The following is a 25,539-nucleotide window of genomic DNA, read 5'->3' as shown; positions in this document are numbered from 1 at the left end:
TTCCGCTGCAAATAGCAAACTGGAAAACTAAATTTAAACATTAAATCAAAGGAAGTGTATGTCTAAACCATAAATACTGCATCATGACATGTAGATCCTGAGTGTCTTTGAGAGCCGATTGTATGAGGGCAATTCCACGATAACAGAATCATGCTGAGACTCACTTTAAAATCTATTTCAAAACCAACAAACCATACAACTCTATCCACAATGATCACTGTGAACAATTGACTCAGTAATGAATAAATAAAAAACATTTTCTGGTAGCAGAATTCCGGTAAAATCTCCCTTTTACTCTGTTACCAAACAGAAGCACAGTTCTTCCTGTAAATGTGTTTTCATAAAATATTCAGTGGAGATCGTTAAAAGGAGTCATTATGCATAGAGTTCTATGAAATCTATGGTTTTTGTTTGGCATGCATATTAAAGTGAAAAAGTCTGAGCGTAATTCCATTACCATGGAATTGCCCATGAGTAAGTCTTTCTGTGTTCTCAGTGTGTAGCCTACATCCTCAGCCTCTCCCGACTCAGGAACGTCTATTTTAGTGGCCATGTATAAGTCATGTGGTGGACTGAAAACTACACTGCATGCAGATCACTTATTGGGTGATGTGATTTGATTCTGCAGTGTCTATTGCTCTCTCTGAGGCCAGAAATGCAATGATACCCCTGTTACATCAAGGGGGGGGGGGGGTGATTATAGAGCATGAAGGTGGCACAGAACCTCTGACTCAACACTAGCGGTGGAAAATGCTCTACTTGTATGTGTTGTTCTCATGACGTTATACCCACAGATTGAAATAGAACAAAAAAAAGACTCTGCCAGGTAAACAATCAGGAGGTGTATCTGACGTTCCAAAGGATTATTAAACAGATTAGAAATCAGGGAACGGAGACGCTGCCCTTCCATCCGGACAACGGCAACTGGCTTGCATTGTCATTATCGGTAAATCAATTACGACCCAACACAGCCCTCACAAAACGCACAGGGGCAACTTAAAAAATATATACTACTGAGCGGAATGACAACAGATGAATGACTCCCAATAAATCTGCTACAATCTATAACATTGTCCAGGACACTACCAGTGCTGCTACTCCTGCTGTATATAAGGCTGAATGGGCCGGCTGACGTGTCTGTTCGAAGCGCTGATAATAGAATCTCCACTGTCTGTGTTGGAACGCCCCACTCCGCCCTGTTTGCAGGCTACCCCGCTAAGGAGCCGGATAGGGACGGTCTGTGGGGGATTCCTAGCACTGCTTACTTGTTCAGACAGGAGTGGAGAGGCAGGACAGAGGGAGGAGGGAGAGCCAGAGGTAAAGAAAAGGGTAGAGAGAGAGCGAGAGAGAGAGCATGATAATGCAGATGAGGCAGGGTTCATGTGAGAGTTGTGCCACGGTGAACCCTACTCCAGATAACAGGTTTACAGGACCCAGACAGACACCCAGGTGTGGTGTAGTGTAGACAGACACCCAGGTGTGGTGTAGTGTAGACAGACACCCAAGTGTGGTGTAGTGTAGACAGACACCCAGGTCTGGTGTAGTGTAGACAGACACCCAGGTCTGGTGTAGTGTAGACAGACACCCATGTCTGGTGTAGTGTAGACAGACACCCATGTCTGGTGTAGTGTAGACAGACACCCATGTCTGGTGTAGTGTAGACAGACACCCAGGTCTGGTGTAGTGTAGACAGACACCCAAGTCTGGTGTAGTGTAGACAGACACCCAGGTCTGGTGTAGTGTAGACAGACACCCAGGTCTGGTGTAGTGTAGACAGACACCCAGGTCTGGTGTAGTGTAGACAGACACCCAGGTCTGGTGTAGTGTAGACAGACACACAGGTCTGGTGTAGTGTAGACAGACACACAGGTCTGGTGTAGTGTAGACAGACACACAGGTCTGGTGTAGTGTAGACAGACACACAGGTCTGGTGTAGTGTAGACACACACACAGGTCTGGTGTAGTGTAGACAGACACCCAGGTCTGGTGTAGTGTAGACAGACACCCAGGTCTGGTGTAGTGTAGACAGACACCCAGGTCTGGTGTAGTGTAGACACACACGTCTGGTGTGTCTACATTACAGGGCAGAACACTGACCCAAAGATGGATGACAGAACCACAAGGTCATCGGTACATGTTAGTGTGACAACCAAACAGCAAGGCTCACACTCAGAGATAACCAAGACACTGTCACACACCCATTCTCTCTGCGAGATTATTAAATAGGAACAAATGCAAGGTGGTATTCTTTATTCAACACGGGCATATGAGAATATCTCCATGCGGATCGCAGGTAGGTGGGTTGGGTCTAGGTCAGTCTGTAGAAATGTATGGATCTGTGGTGAGCAGCCTGTTGGTCTAACCACACGGCCATGGCTGACTGTCACTGTGACAGATCATGACAATCCAATCTGAGACAGACAGAGGTGGCCCCTTCCAGAACAGCACTGGTGCAATCTCTCCTCTCCTGGTCGCCAACAAAAGGGGGCCGTCACCCCCATCCATGCAGCCCTACTGGTGATGCCATGACGACCAAATTACCTTTCCATGATAATATACATAAAACCGCTCATCAGACCAACCCAAACAATTTAGCAACCACAGTTGGGTTCAACAGTGTAAACTGTCCTCAGTATTGTTGAGGCAAAACCCTGAAAGCTGACCATTAAAATATCTCCAAATGTCTCGATAATTTGAGACAAAGTACAGTAACGGGAACTCAAAAAATGAGTGCAATAAGAATGCCTTCTTGAGCACAGATCTTTTCTGTACATACACTACCCACAAATAGGCAATTCCATGGCAAGGGCATTACGCCTTGACTCAGACTTTTCACTTAAAATGTATGCCAAACAAAAACCATTGATTTCAAAGTTCAACAAACCATATAACTCTATGAACATTTTACACAGAATATTTCACAAAAACACATTTACTGGAAGAACGATTTAGATTCAACGTTTGGTCACAGAATTACAGTACAATCTCCCATGCATTTTTTTATGTGACCATGTTTTCCCCAAACTCTTAAAAATCTGCTCTGAATTAAGATTAAAAGAAGTCTGCAGAAAGAATGAGCTGTCATCTATGAAATATTTTGGTGATTGAACTACAGTAGGTGAAGTGGATTTACATCCAGTAACATAATCATATCATGGCTCCCTGATCTGTACTAGAGGTCGACCGATTAATCGGAATGGCCGATGAATTAGGGCCGATTTCAAGTTTTCATAACAATCGGTAATCTGTATTTTTGGACACAGATTTGCCGATCTTTTTTTACACCTTTATTTAACTAAGCAGGTCAGTTAAGAACACATTCTTATTGTCAATGATGGCCTAGGAATGGTGGGTTAACTGCCTTGTTCAGGGGCAGAACTACAGATTTTTACCTTGTCAGCTTGGGGATTCGTTTTTGCAACCTTCCGGTCACTAGTCAAACACTCTAACCACCTGCCTTACATTGCACTCCACGAGGAGCCTGCGTGGCAGGCTGACAACCTGTTACGCGAGGGCAGCAAGAAGCCAAGGTAAGTTGCTAGCTAGCATTAAACTTCTTAGAAAAAACAATCAATCTTAACATAATCACTAGTTAACTACACATGGTTGATGATATTACTAGTTTATCTAGCGTGTCCTGCGTTGCATATAATCGATGTGGTGCCTGTTAATTTCTCATTGAATCACAGCCTACGGGTGAAGATTTAACAAGCGCATTTGCGAAAAAAATCACTGTCGTAGCACCAATGTACCCAACCATAAACATCAATGCCTGTTTAAAATCAATACACAAGTATATATTTTAAAACCTGCATATTTAGCTAATATTGCCTGCTAACATAAATTTCTTATAACTAGGGAAATTGTCACTTCTCTTGCGTTCAGTGAAAGCAGTCAGGGTATATGCAGCAGTTTGGGCCGCCTGGCTCATTGCAAACTGTGTGAAGTCCATTTATTCCTAACAAAGGCCGTAATTAAAATTGCCAGAATTGTACATAATTATTACATAACATTGAAGGTTGTACAATGTAACAGCAATATTTAGACTTAGGGATGCCATCCGTTAGATAAAATACAGAACGGTTCTGTATTTCACTGAAATAATAAATGTTTTATTTTCGAAATGATAGTTTATGGATTTGACCATATTAATGACCTAAGGCTCGTATTTCTGTGTGTTATTATGTTATAATTATATTTGATAGAGCAGTCTGACTGAGCAGCAGCAGGCTCGTAAGCATTCATTCAAACAGCACTTTCGTGCGTTTGCCAGCAGCTCTTCGCAATGCTTCAAGCATTGCACTGTTTATGACTTCAAGCCTACAAACTCCCAAGATTAGGCTGGTGTAACCAATGTGAAATGGCTAGCTAGATAGCGGGGTGCGCACTAATAGCATGTCAAATGTCACCCTCTCTGAAACTTGGAGTAGTTATTCCCCTTGCTCTGCAAGGGCCGTGGCATTTGTGGAGCGATGGGTAACGATGCTTCGAGGGAGGCTGTAGTCCATTTGTTCCTGGTTCGAGCCCAGGTAGGGGCGAGGAGAGGGACGGAAGCTATACTGTAACACTGGCAATACTAAAGTGCTTATAAGAACATCCAATAGTCAAAGGTATATGAAATACAAATGGTATAGGGAGAAATAGTCCTATAATTCCTATAAAAACCTCAACCTAAAACTTCTTACCTGGGAATATTGAAGACTCATGTTAAAAGGAATCACAAGCTTTCATATGTTCTCATGTTCTGAGCAAGGAACATAGACGTTAGCTTTTTTACATGGCACATATTGCACTTTTACTTTCTTCTCCAATGTTGTTTTTGCATTATTTAAACCAAATTGAACATGTTTCATTATTTATTTGAGGCTAAATTGATGTATGTATTTTATTAAGTTAAAATAAAAGTGGTCATTCAGTATTGTTGTAATTGTCATTATTAGAAATAAATAAATACAATTGAAAAAGCAGCCGATTAAATCGGTATCGGCGTTAAAAAATAAAATAATCGTCCGACCTCTAATCTGTACTATACAGAAATGCATAATTTAGGATATGAATATAGTTCTCTTCATGTCGATGTATGCTTAACAGATACACAAAAAAAGTAGAAATATGCAATATCATTCTTTTGCATATTTGGGTATAATTATACACATTGTTTATTATTGTAATGAACTCTGCCCCCAGACAAGACCAGATTTGGTTGGTCCAGATCAGATCAGATCAAATCTGAAACAATCACAAAAGTGTCTGTTTGACAAGTTTGGACATCCCAGAACAGCTCAGCACAGCAGAGTTCAGTACAGTACTTTACTTTTTCTGTTTTATACTGTGCTGAACTCTACTGTAGTAGAGTACTGAACAGTGGTGTCCAAACTTGTGAAACATAGACGTCTATGATTGGTTAAGATTTGGTCCAGCCCGAGTGGATTGAACAAATTTCAACTACTTTTCAGCATCCATGGACGTCGGTGTCGGGCAGTGCTCAGTGGGTGAGGATGCTTGTTACAGTAAATAGAAAGAGGGTAAGTGAGGGCCCCCCCGAGTGGCGCAGCGGTCTAAGGCACTGCGCCACTTGATCCCAGCCTGTGTCACAGCTGGCTGTGACTGGGAGACCCAGTAGGCAGTGTACAGTTGGCCTAGCGTTGTCCGGGTTAGGGGAGGGTTTGGCCGGCCGGGAATTCCTTGTCCCATTGCGCTCTACCGACTCGTGGCGGGCCGGGCGCCTGCAAGCTGACTTCGGTAACCAGCTGGACGGTGTTTCCTCCGAGACATTGGTGCAGCTGGTTTCCAGGTTAAGCTAGCAGTGTGTCAAGAAGCAGTGCGACATGGCAGGGTCGTGATTTGGAGGACGCATGACACTCAACCTTCACCTCTCCCGAGTCCGTAGGTGAGATGCAGCGATGGGACAAGACTGTAGCTACCAATTATAGCATCACGAAAAAGGGGTAAAAGTAGGAAATTATTTTTAAAAAGCTAAATAAAGAAGGTAAGTGGTAGGGGTCATGGCAGGTGTCAGTAAGAGCTTGGACAGTTGACATTAACTGGAAAGAGTGAGAGGAGCAGAGAGAGGGATTCGAAAGTGAGAGGAAGGGGTCATCCAGACTGTTTTCACACTCTTGCTTTGATCACAAGATAACTGTTTTTTTCTTCCTGTCATCAGCTGCACACAACAGTATGCCCAACCATGGTTTGTAACTACAACGATTTCCCATTATAGCCAATTCCGTTAATGATTTTTTTGGTAATTCCATTACCGATTTATCACCGTACAAAAATATAAACGCAACATGCAACAATTTCAAAGATTCTACTGAGTTACAGTTCATATAAAGGAAATTAGTCAATTTAAATATAGTCATTAGGCCCTAATCTATGGATTTCACATGACTGAGAATACAGATATGCATGGGTTGGTCAGATACCTTTAAATATAAAATAGGAATGTGGATCAGAAAACCAGCGAGTATCTGGTGTGATCACATTTGCCTCATGCAGCACAACATCTACTTTGCAGAGTTGATCAGGCTGTTGATTGTGGTCTGTGGAATGTTGTCCCACTCTTCTTCAATGGCTTTGCGAAGTTGCTGAATATCGATCCAGAGCATCCCAAACACGCTCAATGGGTGACACGTCTGGTGAGTATGCAGGCCGCGGAAGAACAGACATTTTCAGTTTCCAGAAATTGTGTACAGATCCATGCGACATGGGGCTGCACATTATCATGCTGAAACATGAGGTGATGGCGGCGGATGAATGGCACGACAATGAGCCTCAGGATCTCGTCACGGTATCTCTGTGCATTCAAATTGCCATTGATAAAATGCTATTGTGTTCGTTGTCTGTAGCTTACACCTGCCCATACTATAACCCCACCATGGGCACTCTGTTCCTAACAGCGGCAAACATCTTGCCCACGACGCCATATACACAAGGTGCACCTGTGTAATGATCATACTGTTTAACCAGCTTCCTGATATACCACACCTGTCGGGTGGATGTATTATCTTGGCAAAGGAGCAATGCTCACTAACAGGGATGTAAACAAATGTGTGCATATGGAACATTTCTGGGATCTTTTATTTCATCTCATGAAACAAGGGACCAACACTTTACATATTGCGTTTATAGTTTTGTTCAGGATAGATTTACTAATAGATTTATCTAGATTTACTAGTTACTTCTGTGAACTTTCATTATCCTCCCCCTTATGAGGTAGAGAAATGAGATAATATATATGGGTTTTTGGTAATGGAATTACAATGCACAATGCAATGTTTCTTAATCTTACAGAAGGCAAATACTATCTCTAAAACTAAATGAGTGTTGATAATAGTTGGCAGGGGTCTTTACTTCAACATGATTGTTTTTGATGCATTTCTGATACCTTAAGACTTGATCTTGGTTGATGTTGACGAAGACTCCTTTTCCAAGTTTGGAACAAAAGCATTTCCTTAAATCAACATTTTTAGGATGTTAAATGGTTGAAACACGTATATATGCCTTAATTTCTAAATAAAATATACTCTTAGCTTTCATTTGACATGCTCCTATGAACTTCACATGTCAGTGCTCATGGGTCATTTTACATGGAAATGCCCAGCTCTATCCTGTGGTCTATATACATTCCACAGACAGCAGGGTCACGACTCACTGGGGAGCTGCTGCTCAAGCACAGGCCCAATCTCACTGAGTGCCATTCACTTAGTAAATTAGTGTTTGATGTTTGTTTGTTATGTTCCTCTCGTTCTCAGTTTAACTGCACTCGCAGAAACAGCCCTAGGAGGAGTTCAATTCACTGGGGCGTCATATTTTGCTTCTCTGCAATTACAACTGGTAAGGTATTACATTTTCTGGGCCTGTTAAAAGAAGCCAAGGACAAAATCATTATACTCTATAACCTTCCGTCGTTTGACTCCCTTCTCTAGAAGGCTGACTGTGTATTGGATATTTATGTACGGGAGGAGCCTGACCACAATCATCGATTGGTTGCTGAAGTGTTTTGTTGAATGGAGCACAGATCAGCAAAGGCCTCCCAAGTGGTGCTTTAGCTACAGAACATGAGAAATCTCTAGATGTAACCCACAAAAGCTGAGATACACAGGCAAAAGTATCACAATAACAGACGGACAAAACACTTATGAACAAGTAAACATACAAATATATAAAAAACTAAATATAATAGATGAAGTAGGAAAAAAATGAACTCAAACGAAGAGCAGTCTTTCCATGAAGAGGAAAACTAATGAGGACCTCATATCCATCCATTAGTGTCCAGTACATAGATGTTAAATCGGTCAGAAATATACAGTAAATGCAGTCACTGGACACTCTCCCAGACACCTTAACACCTTGTTGAGAATATCCAACAGCGTAGATACCCAGATGTCGACTGAGGAATGTATCTGGTCTGGTGTAGGGCTGTAGCGGTCACAAAATTGTCAGCGGGTGATTGTCAAGCAAATAACTGTCTCACGGTATTTGACCGTTAATTAACATAAACACATTTAGCATCTCCTGGCTTCAACACATAGCCTACAAGCCACTGATGCAGACTTTTGGGAACATCTACATTTTAAAAAGTATAATAGTTCCATGTAATATAGCCTACACCTTCACAATAAATCTATAATTTATTTTAGACAGGTCTAAAGAAACATGATTTGAAGAAAATGTCATCTATAACAGAATAGAAGTTGTTCTAATGTTAGGTCCTGAGCTGCCTATGCCAAAAGGCTGTTGGCTACACTAGTTCATTTAGCAGGCAAGATTTGCTTAGAAGTCCATGGCATTATTTTATAGTACAATTGAACAAAGCTGAAAAAAATAAAAAGGATATTTTCTCCAAATGATTTGAGGGAGTGCACACATACTATTCTGTGTTGAGCGGTTAACAAAAAAAAAAGTATTCCTATATGCTTAGTTTAGAGTTATTAATGTAACTTTAGTTGTTCTACAAACGTTAGGCGATTTGTTTTGATTTGAAATACATTGTAAGGCTGCATGATGTGACTAATGATCATTTTTAAAAGTCGCTTTAAAAAGGCATGAGATCTGCTTAGAGGCTGACTACACCGCTCGCGTGGCATGCGAGAGCATTGCAAAATACATTCCGAAATCTATGTTGTTATTCCATTATTGAGCGTCTGCATTGCCAAGGGCTAAAATAGAAGTCAGTTCTATTTCTGACGCAGATTGCGCTGCAAGTCCTGCCTCTCCCATCTCCTCATTGGTTTATAGAAGCAGGTACCCACGTGCCATCTCATTGGTTATATCCGCGTGGGTAACTGAAAGACGAACAAGGTCAGTCGCGGTAATGCACCTCATTTATGAAAGTTGCCAATCTCAATATAAGGTCAAGAGAAGAAAAAGCCTGGAATGAGGAGAGATGACTAGAAACTATTTGGTTTTATGCGTGGATTAATTGTCAGAGTAGAGGACTTTGTGCATTTCAGGTAAAATAACTCAATTTTTATATCTCAGGACAAAGTTGCTAGCAACAGCAAGCTAGATAAATAAGACAAATTAGCTAGCAAGTGCAAGCTAACGAGCTAAATTGCTATACATGTTTAATGCTTTTAGACCTGTCTACAAATTAATATAATTGGTTCACAGTTTGTTTTGATATTTTAACCTGCGTGTCGAGATCGTGTTTGGTGTGGGGGGACAAAATACATTTATGCATGATGACGCACGCGCGCAGCCGGTTTGAGTTCCGTGTTAGTTTTTTTTTGCGCAGGGTGTACACAATACATCGGTCACTCATTCACAATTTGACAAGCACTTGATAAATGCCAAGCATTTCGCAGCGGTGTCCCCTTTGTGTGGGCGTAAAGCACCCTAAAAAATCCATGCCTTTTGCGACCAGTTGCCTTTGTGCCCTTCTCCCTGAGTGCTTAGCGCTCTGAATCACCTCTCACTCACATGCCCCTTCCTCATGTCTTTCTCTACAAGTGAAGACTGACACATCCGGTACGCAACTCTGTGCATCCTTATCCAATTCCTTGGAGTCAATTGAAGATATTGGGAGAACTGTCCACATTTACTTGTTGTCAGCCAACAAGATGAGTAGGCCTAACGAACAGCAAAAGCACTAGCCTATGTCAATCTACTATCCCCCATAGTACAAAGTTGACCTATTCTATTCTGTGAGAGAAATAAATATTCCAAACATAGTCTGAGACAGTTGTGGGATGCGATTGATCCCAACTTAATACAACCATTAGAATCCCCCAAAAATGTTTACGCAATGTGGCTGACGCAACAGATCAGAACGTTGAGCTTAAATGTTGATAAACTATCAGGCTATTCCTTCACATTTTACAAAAGGGACAACAAATGCAACTATGCATGTAATGCTTTTACTATAAATGTGCATTTTTATGGTGAAAATGACCATCCCAAACTTGAAACTCACACATTGCTTATTTATGTATGCCAGATAGGCTCTACAATCCTTGTAAAGCGGATTAATGTGCGACTATGACTCAAAAAAGGTCACAAAGAAATCAACAGTTTCTTAGGCTGGGTATCATTCAGAAGTGCTAATATATAATTCACAAGTCATAGGCTAATATTGTCATCCATCAGACTATCCTTGATTTAATCTTTCTTTACATATACTAAATAATATATATGTGTGAAATTTGTTTGGAATAAGAATGGACCATTATGCAGCGGAAAAACATATGTCATCTATGCACTTAAATTGCAAATGGAGGATGCTTTATGCATGGTTTATTTTCATGCCAGTCAGGTAGGCTATACTCCTGTTGTAAATATAAGCAATGAAAAGTTGAGAAATAAATATAGTAGACGAAGCCTATAGAAAGCGTATGGGATCCTCTTTTTTTTAGTAGAGGACATGACTCTGTTTTATCACGCAATTGCATAGCCTATAGAAATGTTGCACAACATGAGCTCATGGGCTCTCACGAAGTGTTTGATTAGGTTTTCGATTACATTTGCATTGATGTCAGAGTGAATAGAGGGACAACAGAGTGCAGAGTACCAGGCAGTTAGCAAGTTTGGTCATTAGTAGCCTACCAGCAGCATCATCTGAGCTTGGAGAAGCCCAATTACTGTGGAATTTGACTGCCTTCGTGACTTGTGACTGTCGGTGTGGTGGTAAAACAGTCACCACAACGGCCCTAGTCTGGCGTCTCCTAATAGTTCACTGCAGCAGAGGTGCGTGTGAGTATCATGTATTATATGTGTGTGTACGTGTCGTGCGTGCATGTGTGGGTGTCTGTATGTGTGCGACTGTGAATATGAACCCCGGCAGCAGTGAAGGACAGCACAGGGCATCCAGAGGGCTGGCTTGGACTCTATCCATCTTCCTGGATCAACAAGCCGGCCACCTGTGCTCCCTCTCCCTCTCTCACCACCTGCTGCTGCGCTGCTGCTACTGCTGACACAGATAAAGAAGTGAGAGCTCCCAGAGGTGTGATCCAAGAGATTGGCTTTGTGAGGAAAGGACACCCCAGAGCTTCATATGACTATGGATGAGACTGTACAGTGTTCAGATAGGTTTACAGTGTCCAGCACAGACTAGATACATCACCTCTGTATTGTGTGTTAGGCTAGAGTACAGTAGTGGAGTATAGGCCTAACTAGTATGAGTGTTATTACAATGTAGTAAAACTGACCATTTAAGTAGAGACCCAGGTTTTGAATAAGTGGAAAGGGGATTTTCAAGTGATCAAAAGAGAACAGCAGACGCAGATATTGTCAATCATAAACCATTTCGGTTTAATTACAAGTTGCAACAGCGAGACACCTCCAGCACAGAAACAAAGAAAATGTCTCCCTGTTGCACCATGTAAAGAAAAGTATTGTTGATCGACTATATCCGCAACTGCCCCTCCCTTTTGTTCACCTCAAAATCCCCTTTACAGTTTGGCGACAAGGATGGGATGCTAAGGTTTTCAGCCATGTTCATTGAGCAAAAGCTTCAGAATCAGCTCCCTGCAGGTGAGTCAATTGTTTGTACTCCTCTTCGAGGAGCATCTATGGTTTCTCTCCAAGAGATCATCTTCCTCTGGTATCCAAAGATTACCACTGGATTTCAGTAATCTTTTGGAACAGCAGAACAAAGTTACTAAAACACATTCCAAAATGGAGAAAGGGAGGTGAGATGTGAACAGCATCCTGACTAGAATGTTGAATACTCCCTTTGGTAAATGGATGTAAAGAAAGGTTAGTTGACAACATCACGGTATAGATGCGCGTGCAATGCAAAAGGCTAAAAGTCGTGAGTTGTTTCGATTGAAAGTCAACCCAGTCTGTCTTGCCCCAAAGTTGGTCGCGACCCACCAGTCTATACTCATGTATATTTGTCTTTGATGTTTGTTGACTAGGCTAATACAATAGAGGCTTAACAGAATATTGATTTAGGGACATATAGTATGCGTATATTTTTTCCCTTAAAACAAAAACCATGTACTTCAAAAGTTTAACAAACCATGCAAACGACTGCTTTTAATCACTTTCACTGAAAAATGTACAAAAACTACATTTAGTGGAAGAACTGTGCAGATGCAAACTTTGGTCAAATAATTATGGTAAAATATCTCAGGTTTATGTGACCACATTTGTGACCACAGGTTTATGTGACCATAAATATCTGTTCCGAATTAAAGATGCACTATGCAGAAATCGCTCTGCCATTGCCTTTTTAAAATTTGACCTTTATTTAACTAGGCAAGTCAATTAAGAACAAATTCTTATTTTCAATGACTGCGTAGGAACAGTGGGTTAACTGCATTACGACAGATTTTTGCCTTGTCAGCTCAGGGATTGGATCTTGCAACCTTTCGGTTACAAGTAAAACGCTCTAACCACTAGGCTACCTGCTGCCCCAATTGCAAAAATTAGAATAGTTTGCCTAATTTCAGTTTGTGACCAAACAAGCAAATACAGTATAGTCTGAGAATCATTGTTCCATCTAAACAGCTGTGAAACATACAATACCAGTCAAACGTTTGGACACAACTACTCATTGAAGGGTTTTTCTTTATTTTTACTATTTTCTACATTGTAGAATAATAGTGAATACATCAAATCTATGAAATAACACACATGGAATCATGTAGTAACCAAAACAAAAAGTGTTAAACAAAAAAATGAATGTGATTAGCTCAATCACATTAAGAAGGAAAGAAATTCCACAAATTAACAAGGCGCATTCCAAGTGTCTACCTCATGAAGCTGGTTGAGAGAATGCCAAGAGTGTGTAAAGCTTTCATCAGGGCAAACGGTGGCTACTTTGAAGAATCTGAAATATAAAATATATTTGTTTAACACTTTTTTGGTTGCTACATGATTCCATATGTGTTATTTCATAGTTTTGATGTCTTCACTATTATTCTACAATGTAGATAGTAGGGCGCCCAAGAAAGTACAGCAAGCACCAGGACGTCTCCTAAAGTTATTCAGATGCGGGATCGGGGCACCACCAGTACAGCGCTTGCTCAGGAATGGCAGCAGGCAGGTCTGAGTGCATCTGCACGCACAGTGAGGCGAAGACTTTTGGAGGATGGCCTGGTGTCAAAAAGGGCAGCAAAGAAGCCACTTATCTCGAGGAAAAACATCAAGGACAGACTGATATTCTGCAGGTACAGGGTACAGGGATTGGACTGCTGAGGACTGGGGTAAAGTCATTTTCTCTGATGAATCCCCTTTTCTGATTGTTTGGGGCATCCGGAGAAAAGCTTGTCCGGAGAAGACAAGGTCCTGTGTCATGCCAACAGTAAAGCATCCTGAGACCATTCATGTGTGGGGTTGCTTCTCAGCCAAGGGAGTGGGCTCATTCACAATTTTGCCTAAGAACACAGCCATGAATAAAAAAAATGGTACCAACACATCCTCCGAAAGCAACTTCTCCCAACCATCCAGGAACAGTTGTGACGAACAATGCCTTTTCCAGCATGATAAGGCAAAAGTGATAACTATGTGGCTCAGGGAACAAAACATCGATATTTTGGGTCCATGGCCAGGAAACTCCCCAGACCTTAATCCCATTGAGAACTTGAGGTCAATCCTCAAAAGGCAGGTGGACAAACAAAACCCCCCAAATTCTGAAAAACTCCAATCATTGATTATGCAAGAATGGGCTGCCATCAGTCAGGATGTGGCCCAGAAGTTAATTGACAGCATGCCAGGGCAGATTACAGAGGTCTTGAAATTAAAAGGGTCAACACTGCAAATATTGACTCTTTGCATCAGCCTTTGACACTTACGAAATGCTTGTAATTATACTTCAGTATTCCATAGTAACATCTGACAAAAATATCTAAAGACACTGAGGCAGCAGACTTTGTGAAAATGAATGTGTCATTCTCAAAACTTTTGGCCACGACTGTACACTTCCTCCCCAGTTACACAGGTGTAAATAGCACAGGTGGCAGGCAGCCTGTCTCCCATAAACCAGTGATGTAACATGGCGACATGGCCAGGTGTGAACAATAACCCTAAAACAAGGTGTGTAGTCATTTAACCTTTAGTTTTTTAAATTATTATTATTTCTCACTAATAGGAAAGATATGTGCTTTATGTTTTCAAAACAGTACCGCAAGTGATGAGGTTTAACGTTCAGAGTGTTGGGGATCTTTAACAAAACTCCCCCAGCCAGAAGATAATATTGTCAATAGGCGCTAAAGCAGTTAGCCTCTATGAATGGGTTAGTACAGACTCAGATTGTTTCAACAATCTTGGTTCGACCACCAGATGACAGAAACACAAAGAAATCATGTATGTGGACACCTGCTCGTCAAACTTCTCATTCCAAAATCATTTGCATTTATATGGAGCTGGTCCCCCCTTTCCTGCTACTACAGCCTCCACTCTTTTGTGAAGGCTTTCCACTAGATGTTGGAGCATTGCTGCGGGGACCTGCTTTCATTCAGCCACAAGAGCATTAGTGAGGTCGGGCACTGATGTTGGGCGATGAGGCCTGGCTCGCAGTTGGCGTTCCAATTCATCTCAAAGGTGTTCAATGGGGTTGAGGTCAGGGCTCTGTGCAGGCCAGTCAGGATTTTCCACACCAATCTCAACAAAGCATTTCTGTATGAACCTTGATTTGTTTACAGGGGCATTGTCATGCTGAAACAGGAAAGGACTTTCCCCAAACTGTTGGAAGCACAGAATTGTCTACAATGTCAGTGTATGCTGTAGGGTTAAGATTTCCCTTCACTGGAACTAAGGGGCCTTACCCGAACCATGAAAAACAGCCCCTGACCATTATTCCTACTCCACCAAATGTTACAGTTGTCACTATGCAGTTGGGCAGGTAGCATTCTCCTGGCATCTGCCAAACCAGCACTCGGCAGCCCCGTTCTGTGAGCTTATGTGGCCTACCATTTCGCGGCTGAGCTATTGATGCTTCTAGACGTTTCCACTTCACATTAACAGCACTTACAGTTGACATGGGCAGCTGTAGCATGGCAGAAACTGACTTGTTGGAAAGGTGGCATCCTATGACGGTAAAACGTTGAAAGTCACTGAGCTTTTCAGTAAGGCCATTCTACTGCCAATGTTTGTCTATGGAGATTGGGTTTTGATGTATTTCTGATACCTTTTAAGACTTTTTCTGGTAGATGTTTTCTAAGACCCTTTTCCCATCTGTTTATACAAAAATAAAAGCCTTTAATTATGCCTCATTTCTATGATGGAACATTTTAGAAAAATGTATCTATTCTTTCATGTCTGAAAAATGTAGACTCTTAGCTTTCATTTGACACACAATTTGATATGCTCCCATGTACTTCACGTTGGTGTTCATGGGTCCTTTCGATGGAAATCCCTGTATCCAAATGTCAGAATTGGCCATTTGGCATGCCACTTCTGACGGGTATGTCAAATGAAAAACCGGGGACTGTAATGGGGAATATTTAAGATGAATCAAGTTAATATTCAGTTAAGAGTCATTAACACAATGATTAGCATACTTATGTTCTCTCTATGTAATTCACATGATTTCAAGTGTTCTATTTGTGACACTCATGTGTCACTGGTTGATGGTCACTAGACTCGATGCTTTATGTTAAACTCATCTGTAGATCGGGACTGACGCCAGACTGGAGGTCCAAGTACCAAGGACATTGATTGTATTCTGTGGAGCACTTTGTGATTATGGAGCAGCTGACAAAGTTGTTTTGACTTCTTGGTTCTGTGTAATTAGAATATCAGGGCCTTTCTCGACAAAGGCCAAGTTAGAGATTTTCTCTGCTTATGTGCTGGAAGGATATCCCTGTTGCAACTTGTAATTAAACCTAAATGATTTATGATTGACTATATCCGCGTCTGCTCTTCTCTTTTGTTCAACTAAAACTCCCCTTTACAAGAACTATAGGCACAGAAGAGGAGCCAGTGCATCATCTCTTTCCTCTGATAGGTCCACTTAAAAAGAACCTGCTGTGCAAAGCAGGTACTGCTAAGGACTGCTGGGACAAGCAAAGCTTAAATTACATCCACACTATTCAACTACAGCAACTAAAGACCCATCACTTCACTTGAGGGCAAATAGGTGAAACTGTGCCATAAAAAAAACAAAATAGAGTGATGTGTATAGAGAGAGGTAGCACATAACTATACTAACCAGTGAGTGAGAAAAGAACCACAAACAGTGAAGTTGTCTGATGCTCTAGGCTAGAAGACGTCACTACTAGAACCGTACACTTAATATGAGAATCTATTGGATAAGAATTTTAGCAGCCTGACAGGCTGACCATACCGCTTGCGTCGCGTGGGTTGCAAAATAAATGTAGAAATCTGTGTTATTCAATTATTGTGCGCCAACGAGCGTCTGCATTGCCATTGGCTAAAATAGAAGTCAGTTCTATTTGTTACTCAGATCGCGCTGCAAGTCCTGCCTCTCCCATCTCCTCATTGGTTTATAGAAGCAGGTACCCACATGCCATCTCCTCATTGGTTATACCCATGTGGGTGACTGAAGACGAACGAGGTCGGTGGCGGTAATGCACCTCATTTATGAAAGTTGCCAATCTCAATATAAAGTCAAGAGAGGAAAAGTAGTAGAAGACCTTGTGCATTTCAGGTAAAATAACAACTCAATGTTCATATCTCAGAACAAATTAGCTAGCAACAGCAAGCTAGCTAAATAGGACAACTTAGCCAGCCTAAATTGCCATAAAGGTTTAATGCTTTTTGACCTGTCCCCAAATTAATGCAATTAGTTCAGAGTTTGTTTTGATATTTTAACCTGCGTGTCGTGATCGCGTTTGGTGTGTGGGGGGGGGGGTAAATTTATGCACGATGGCGCAGGCGTGCAGCCGGTTTGGGTTCCGTGTGAGGATGAGATGGATGTGGAGGAAACACGGTTTGAAAATGTCAAGACACACTACTTCTCTCTTTGCCATGGTTCCCAGGGCGTTGTTTTGCCCCCCCTCCCAGCCATGACAGACAGACAGGGAAGCTGAGGTGATAGAGGGAACCCAAAACACTGACTGACTGGCAGCGCAGCTTAATTAAATCACTCATATCCCCTGTGGCCAGTATTCCCTGACATTCAGCTCTCTAACTCCATTACAAGTCTCACATCACCACTCCTCATTTGGGTAATTGGGTACAGGAATCATTAAGTATGCATCATGTTTAACTGTAACTCCATGTACAATATAGTCTCAGGTGTACTACACTCCCCTATGCATTTATTTGGACAGTGAAGCTAAAACCTAATGTAGCTCTATACTCCAGAATTCTGGATATGAGATCAAATGTTTCATACGAAGGGACAGTACAAAATGTCACCTTTTGAGGGTATTTTCATACAGTACATTCGGAAAGTATTCCGATCTCTTGACGATTTCCACACTTTGTTAAGTTACAGGCTTACTCTAAAATGGATTAAATCGCTTCCCCCCATCAATCTACACACAATACCCCATAATGACAAAGCAAAAACAGGTTTTAGAAATGAATAAAAAATAAAATATCACATTTACATAAATATTCAGACCCTTTACTCAGTACTTGTTGAAGCACCTTTGGCAGCGATTACATCCTCGACTCTTGGGTATGACCTACAAGTCTGGCACATCGGTATTTGGGGAGTTTCTCCCATTCTTTTCTGCAGATCCTCTCAAGCTCTGTCAGTTTGGATGGGGAGCATCACTGCACTGTTATTTTCAGAACTCTCCAGAAATGTTCGATCAGGTTCAAGTCCGGGCTCTGGCTGGGCCACTCAAGGACATTCAGAGACTTGTCCTGAAGCCAATCCTGCGTTGTCTTGGCTGTGTACTTAGGGTCATTGTCCCGTTGGAAGGTGAACCTTCGACCCAGCTCTTCTCCACCGATTGCTCAGTTTGGCTGCCAGCTCCAGGAAGAGTCTTGGGGGTTCCAAACTTCTTCCATTTAAGAATGATGGAGGCCACTGTGTTCTTGGGGACCTTCAAAGCTGCAGACATTTTTTGGTACCCTTCCCCAGATCTGTGCCTTGACACAATCTTGTTTCTGAGCTCTATGGGCAAATCCATTGACCTCTGTGGTGGATTAATCAGAATTAGTTGGGTAACATAAATAATTAAGATGTCTTATCTGCATAATATTCTTATGTGATATAATTTTATTTAGAATGTATTTCTAATAGACTCTAGTTTTGGCAGTTGCATTTTTTCTCTCAGCTGGAGCTCAGTCACTTGGAGCCCAGAGAGGGGAGAGGTCAGGCTTGTCTTTCACATATCCCGGATGCAATGCAGAGTATCGGAAAGGGAAGAGGACAGGATGGAACATTGCCTTCATTTGTGAATGTATCTGTTAAGGTTTAACAGTTAAACCATGTGAAGGGATGGCGTGATTAAGGGGGAACCAATTACTTGTCTCCACAATGTCTGTGCGCAAGTCACTCCCTCCTTTGGCATTGGGGGAGGTGTATGGCAGTGTCTGGAACCATTGTATGTACTCTCTGATGTTGCACTTATCCTGGGATAGTGTATGACATAGAGGCTCACTCCCCTCAGTGAGTTTGTCCAGGAGAGGGGTCAAGAAGTTTGAGTTATGCCATTGGATGAGGTAATGGTTCTGTTCTATGAAGTACCAGGAAAGAGATTAGAACCTCGTCTTAGGGACCAAACTGAACGATAATTTATAGCGAATGTTATCTGGCTAAGGGATACTCCTTTCTCAATTATAAAGTCCCTTTGTGAAGTGTTCCTAATATCTGTGTTTTGTCATGTAGTTTGAGAGGGGTGTATCTTGGCTATAAAAGATCTTTGTACTTTTGTGTTGTCACTCTCAACAGTTCATTAGAAATAGCGAATCATTTGAAAGTCAGTGGTATCTTATTATTAAAGATGTAGTTTAAATATAACTCTGACTGGTGCGTGAAGTTTGTTTCTCCTAATGCAGAAATTAGCCACCACACCTCATGGCTTGGTTTTAGCTCTGACATGCACTGTCAACTGTGGGACCTTATTTTGACAGGTGTGTACCTTTCCAAATCATGTCCAATCAATTTAATTTACCACAGGTGAACTCCAATCAAATTGTAGAAACATCTCAAGGATGAACAATGGAAACATAATTCACCAGAGCTCAATTTCGAGTCACATAGCAAAGGATCTGAATACTTATGTAAATAAAATAAAAACATTTTTTGCTTTGTTATTATGGGGTATTGTGTGTAGATTGATGAGGAAAAATTATAACTGGTGGTCAAACCAAGAGCGTTAAAACAGTCTGAGTCTGGACTAACCCATTCATAGATGCTAACTGCTTTAGCGCCTATTGAAAAAAGTATCTTATAGCTTGGGGAAGTTTGTTAACAAATTTGTACTTTTATTGTAAGAAAGAATATAATACGTTTCTGAACACGTTGACAGGAATGTGGATGCTATCTTGATTACGGATAATCCTAAATGAATCGTGAATAAAATCGAGGCACAAATATCATACCCCCTTCAAAAATGGCTAACCTCCCCTGTTATTGGTGAGATGTTCGCATGTCTTGTAGGTACGATCTTTGTGCCTCTAACTTTCTCACTCATCATTATTCATGATTATCTGTAATCATGGTAGCATCCACATTAATGTAGAATGGAGAAAGGACGTGGCATCCTGAGTATAAATTTGAATATTCTCTTTGGTAGATTTACGTTTACATTTACATTTAAGTCATTTAGCAGACGCTCAGACGGGTTAGTTGACAATAGCACGCGTACAATATTAATGCGTATGCAACAAAAGGCTAAAAGCTGTGAGTTGTTCTGATTGAAAGCCAACCCAGTCTGTCTTGCCCCACAGTTGAGCACGTATCAGCTTTGTTGGAGAAAGGACTTTGGGATGTGAATGGTGTGGAGAGATTACACTACATATCATTCCTCTGGCACCACAAGACACTGTCAACAGTCACCTGTTAAGCATCACTTTCTACTGTGATAATTAACTATGGTGGACTGCAGCTCCCTCCCAATAGAAGGCTAAGGCTATTATGATAACAACGTCTAAAGCAGGGTCCCCAACTGGCAGCCCGTGCGTGGGTGGTTTTATTTGGGCCCCCAAGTTTCCTGAGCAAAATGTTATTTTATTTTCATTGTTGGACATAAGACTGTAAAAACAATTGACTTTAATTTTGCTAATCTGCCCCAAGTATTCTGACGCATAATAAAGAGATGCGGGATCCCGACCATCCACTCGAGAAAAAAATATCAGCCTGCGGTGGAATTTAGTTGATGATCTCTGGTCTAAAGTAGAATTTCGGTGTCTCTTTGGTGTGTCAAACTAAAGCCTCTTTAGACCATAGTAAACTGACCAAAAGCCTGTAGTGGTCATGTAATGGGAGCACTGTTGTGAATGAAAACAACTGGAAAGAATGTTAGTGTTTATTTTGTAAACTATGCACGCCTCTGATTATGTGGCATTGTTGAGGTCATTCAGGTAATAGTCCCTCCCTCCCACCAACTGAATTCAAACACCTGGGGTGTATTCACTAGGAACCAAACAGAACCAAGCAAAAGAAAACAGAATAAAACGAGGAATGACCTACCTGAATTTGTCCAATATAAACTCCAAATTCTGTTGCAAAATGCAACTGTTTGGACCACGGCTGAATTCCAAACACTTAAGACATACCCTATCCCCTCAGCCCTCAAATTAAGTGGACACTTCTGATGACTTTGGGCCGGTTTCAAGGTTTCATAACAATCGGAAATCGGTATTTTTGGGCTGCAATTGTTATTTTTTACACCTTTATTTAACTAGGCAAGTCAGTTAAGAACACATTCTTATTTTCAATGACGGCCTAAGAACGGTGGGTTAACTGCCTCGTTCAGGGGCAGAATGACAGATTTTTACCTTGTCAGCTCGGGGGGATACAATCTTGCAACCTTACAGTTAACTAGTCCAACGCTCTAACCACCTGATTACATTGCACTCCACGAGGAGCCTGCCTGTTACGCGAATGCAGTATAGCCAAGGTAAGTTGCTAGCTAGCATTAAACTTATCTTATAAAAAACAATCAACGACTGTCGTTACTCCAATGTGTACTTAACCATAAACATCAGTGCCATTCTTAAGATCAATACACAAGCATATATTTTTAAACCTGCATATTTTGCTTAAATAAATCCAGGTTAGCAGGCAATATTAACCAGGTGAAATTGTATCACCTCTTGCGTTCATTGCACACAGAGTCAGGGTATATGCAACAGTTTGGGCCACCTGGCTCTTTGCGAACTAATTTGCCAGACTTTTACGTAATTATGACATAACGTTGAAGGTTGTGCAATGTAACAGGAATATTTAGACTCATATATGCCACCCGTTAGATAAAATACGGAACGGAATAAACGTTTTGTTTTCGAGGTGATAGGTCAAATCCAGAAACTAAGGCTCGTATTTCTGTGTGTTTATTATAGTTAAGTTTATGGATAGAGCAGTCTGATTGAGGGGTGGCAGCAGCAGGCTCGTAATAGTCAAAGGTATATGGTTTAGAGAGAAATAGTTGACGCGTTATAATTTGTGTAATAACTTGCGGCTGAACTTGAAAGGGGTTCCTTCATTATTTTACCATTCATGTCTTCCATAGAGAATGTCTTGATCTACTTCCAATAAGGTCTGTGTTTCGTTCAGGCTTAAACCGCCTCTGCGTTTTGATACCCGTGTAAATCTCACTAGGATAAGGTATCGTTTGTCAACATATTTTCATAAATCCACTCTACAAAACAATTATTCGCTTATATTTAGCCAATATTGATCAGAGTTACCTTGTCCTATGGATATCTACACAGGTATAAAATTGGCAAGGTGTTGTAAGCCTACATGAAACACAGACCTTATTTTACGTGAATCTAAAAATATCCTATGGAATAAATGAATGAAGGAACCGCTTTTCAGATTTTGCTAGAAGGTGTCATGGGAATTATGACTCGCACTTTGGTAGTCAATTCTTACCATGCATATTATTAAAATAGGATTTCCTGCATATAGAAATTACAGTTTTTGTTTAACATTCATGGCAGTTAACTTAAACTACATTTTTATTCAAACAGTTGAGTATTTGTCTCCTAAGCAGACTTCAGTATAATTGTCACTTCAGAGCTGTGTGTGTGTTTTACAGATGGCAGAGAAAAGCAAAGCACCAGTGTGGGACTATTACATGGAATTGGCACCAGAGAAAGCAAAGTGTCTTATTTGTGATAAAGATGTAAGCATGGGGTCAGCAACGGCTAAATAAAAAAATACCACCAACCTGTGGAATCACCTTAAGAACAGCCATCCAAAAGCCCATAATATGTTTAATCGGTATCTCCCTTTTTTGTCCTCCAATAATCTGTATCGGCATCGAAAAATCATAATCGGTCGACATCAAGTCTGAAGAGTACGGGAGGAAGGAATGATTTTTAAATGGACCTCCATTGCCCGGAAATTCATCACTCGTGCATCCCGCGATGATTGTGGGTGCTTTTTATATGCACTACGTCAATTATGATTGCATGTCTACTTATATTAACTTTATCATTATTAATATACACCTACTGTATGATAGCTAGCAAATTAAATGAGATTAACTACGGTTAGCCTGCATAACTGGAGCTTCTGAAGGAAGAGTTTTTTTTTATTTCTATAATTTCCAAAAGCTAACCAAACATTAATTTACGAGACTTGTTTGTGCCGTCATGTGCATTACTAGTACAATTTCTACCCTTTTTACATTTGTTTTTACTTACACTTGTATGTTGACTTATCCATATTTACGTTGTGGTTGTAAGTTTCGGCTGACATTTCTTAGTGCAGACCCCGAAGTGAACATAATTGTACACTCACAGAAACGGGTGCTTACATTGCAAACTACCCTTGTTTGGACTGACCAAGATGGTCACGGGGATTCCCCCCAAGGTCATAAAACGAGGGTGTGTCTTTTATGAGTTTGAAATACAAGCACACGTGTCAGAATCTTTCCATGGAGGGCCGAGAGTCTGGGGGATTTTACTCCTCCCTTGTACACGATTGATGAATTAAGGTCAGTAATTAGTAAGGAACTCCCCTCACCTGGTTGTCTAGGTCATAACTGAAAAGAAAGGCGAAAAACATTAGAGCATCCAAGGAATGAGTTTGACACCCCTGGTTTGTACTAATGATTACACGCCTGAATCCAATGACCTACAGTTCAGATTCACCTGTGTGACCTTCACCTATCCCAGCCTGGTCTCATAGACCCTATCCAGGTGACTGCTGACAATGTCATGTGGTGCCAGAATAATGATATGTAGCCTAATTTCTCCACGCCACTGGTTGCCAACTACATCAGTGTAACAGCGTGGATATGCCAAGTCTTGTCTACTTAATTAAGCAACCATAAAATTCAGTAGACTACGAGCGAGATCATGTTTTGTAACGTTGATGTTACACTGAACGGTTCTAGACGTGAGAGTGAAACAGGGCAGGTAGTTTTTATATTGCTCTATCTCGGGGATCGTGACAATATTCAGCAACCGCCTTCCTAATCGTTCGATGTTGAGACATAGATATGGGCGGGCCATTGACGTACAGTATGAAGTGCTTAACCTGTAAAACAAAAGTAAGTTATTCAACAGGAAATTATATCCTACAGAGGCTACTGTCGCAGCAGCAAATCGTGTTAGAGGCAACAATGAAAGTGAATAGGCTTGTTGAGCTATAAAATAGCAATACAGTTCGTGTGCATTTACGCATGCAGAATTTGACACTTATCAAGTTAACCTCATCTTGTTACATTTGTTTCAACCCGCGCAGAATCGTGGATTACATTGGACACTATTGTGACGTTTAATATTGGTTACTCACAGATCTCACCTAGGCCTACATTAGAACTGGCTGGAAGATGAATATGGGATATTATATCAAGAATACACCGCGAACTGGTGGATTATCCACACCAATGGCCACATTTGCTGTTGGCATAGCAATATTAGAAAATGTCAAGATCTATATTTACCGCTTGGATTGAATAAAATCTACACTTACCGCTTGGGTTGAATACGTATCCGTTAGATATGCGTCAAATCCTCTGGACTTTTGGTGAAATACCGGTGGTATAAACTGCACGTTCTTGTTCTTTGCCTGGTTGCGTTCCTATTTCAACGAGTATTTCGATGTCACTCTCAGGGCGGAACTACACATTGCGTTCTTGACACAGAGGGGAAGCGAACGAAGCAGCCAACCAATAGCCTACGAGGAGGCAGTAGCAATTAATTTGAACGCCCCCAAGAGGTTTAACTGAGAAGATTCTGTCAAAAAACTAGTGTACACTATCAGTCCCATCATCATTGAATTGACCCATTTCTCGGAGATTATGCGCTTAGAATTCAATTTCAATCCTCAACTGATTGAATAAGAATACAAACAGGCGGTGATGCAACATGTTAAAAAAAAATTCGATTTAATCTAAACCTCGGACTTGTTTTGAAGTTGTAGGCTATTTCCAGACCAGCTGTAAAAATGTGGCGATCAGCAAGACCGCTTCCTTCAAGTCCTCATAAAATGAGGGTGAAAAATAAACATGCAATGAGGAAGGGATAGATAAAGATAATGTTTTGATAAAGCAATGTTTTGTTTCTGGATTTTGCAGCACAGCCTGAATTGTGAAGCAAAATGTGGCCAAAAAAGCACAATTGACCAAAAAAGCACCATTGGCATCAATTACAGCCTTGAGTCTTCTTCGGTATGAAGCTATAAGCTTGGCACACCTGTATTTGGGAAGTTTCTCCCATTTTTATCAAGCTATGTCAGCTTGGATGGGGAGTGTCGCTGCACAGCTATTTTCAGGTCTCTCCAGAAATGTTAGATCGGGTTCAAGTCCGTGCTCTGGCTGGGCCACTCAAGGACATTCAGAGACTGCTTAGGGTCATTGTCCTGTTCGAAGGTGAACCTTTGCCCCAGTCTGAGGTCCTGAGAACTCTGGAGCAGGTTTTCACCAAGGGTCTCTCTGTACTTTGCTCTGTTAATCTTTCTCTCGATCCTGACTAGTCTTTCAGACCCTACCGCTGAAAAACATACCCACAGCATGATGCTGCCACCACCATGCTTCATCGTAGGGATTGTGC

The 25,539-nt window shown here is 41.2% G+C and overlaps 1 protein-coding gene across 2 annotated transcripts in view; it reads right to left on the bottom strand.

Annotated features, from left to right (window-relative positions):
• The window catches only part of LOC124031468 (protein NDRG3-like), a 55,490-nt gene extending 30,878 nt beyond the window's left edge, over nt 1-24,612 (bottom strand). For both annotated transcript variants that reach the window (XM_046342730.1, XM_046342731.1), the window contains exon 1: nt 24,461-24,612. The gene's annotated coding sequence lies outside the window, so the exon portion shown is untranslated. The remainder of the gene's footprint in view (nt 1-24,460) is intronic.
• Nucleotides 24,613-25,539: the final 927 nt, after the last annotated feature.

This window comes from Oncorhynchus gorbuscha, linkage group LG03 (genome assembly GCF_021184085.1).
Source record: "Oncorhynchus gorbuscha isolate QuinsamMale2020 ecotype Even-year linkage group LG03, OgorEven_v1.0, whole genome shotgun sequence".
Taxonomy (NCBI): domain Eukaryota; kingdom Metazoa; phylum Chordata; class Actinopteri; order Salmoniformes; family Salmonidae; genus Oncorhynchus; species Oncorhynchus gorbuscha.
Note: the sequence above shows the minus strand (reverse complement) of the source record. Positions and strands in the feature narration are given on the sequence as shown.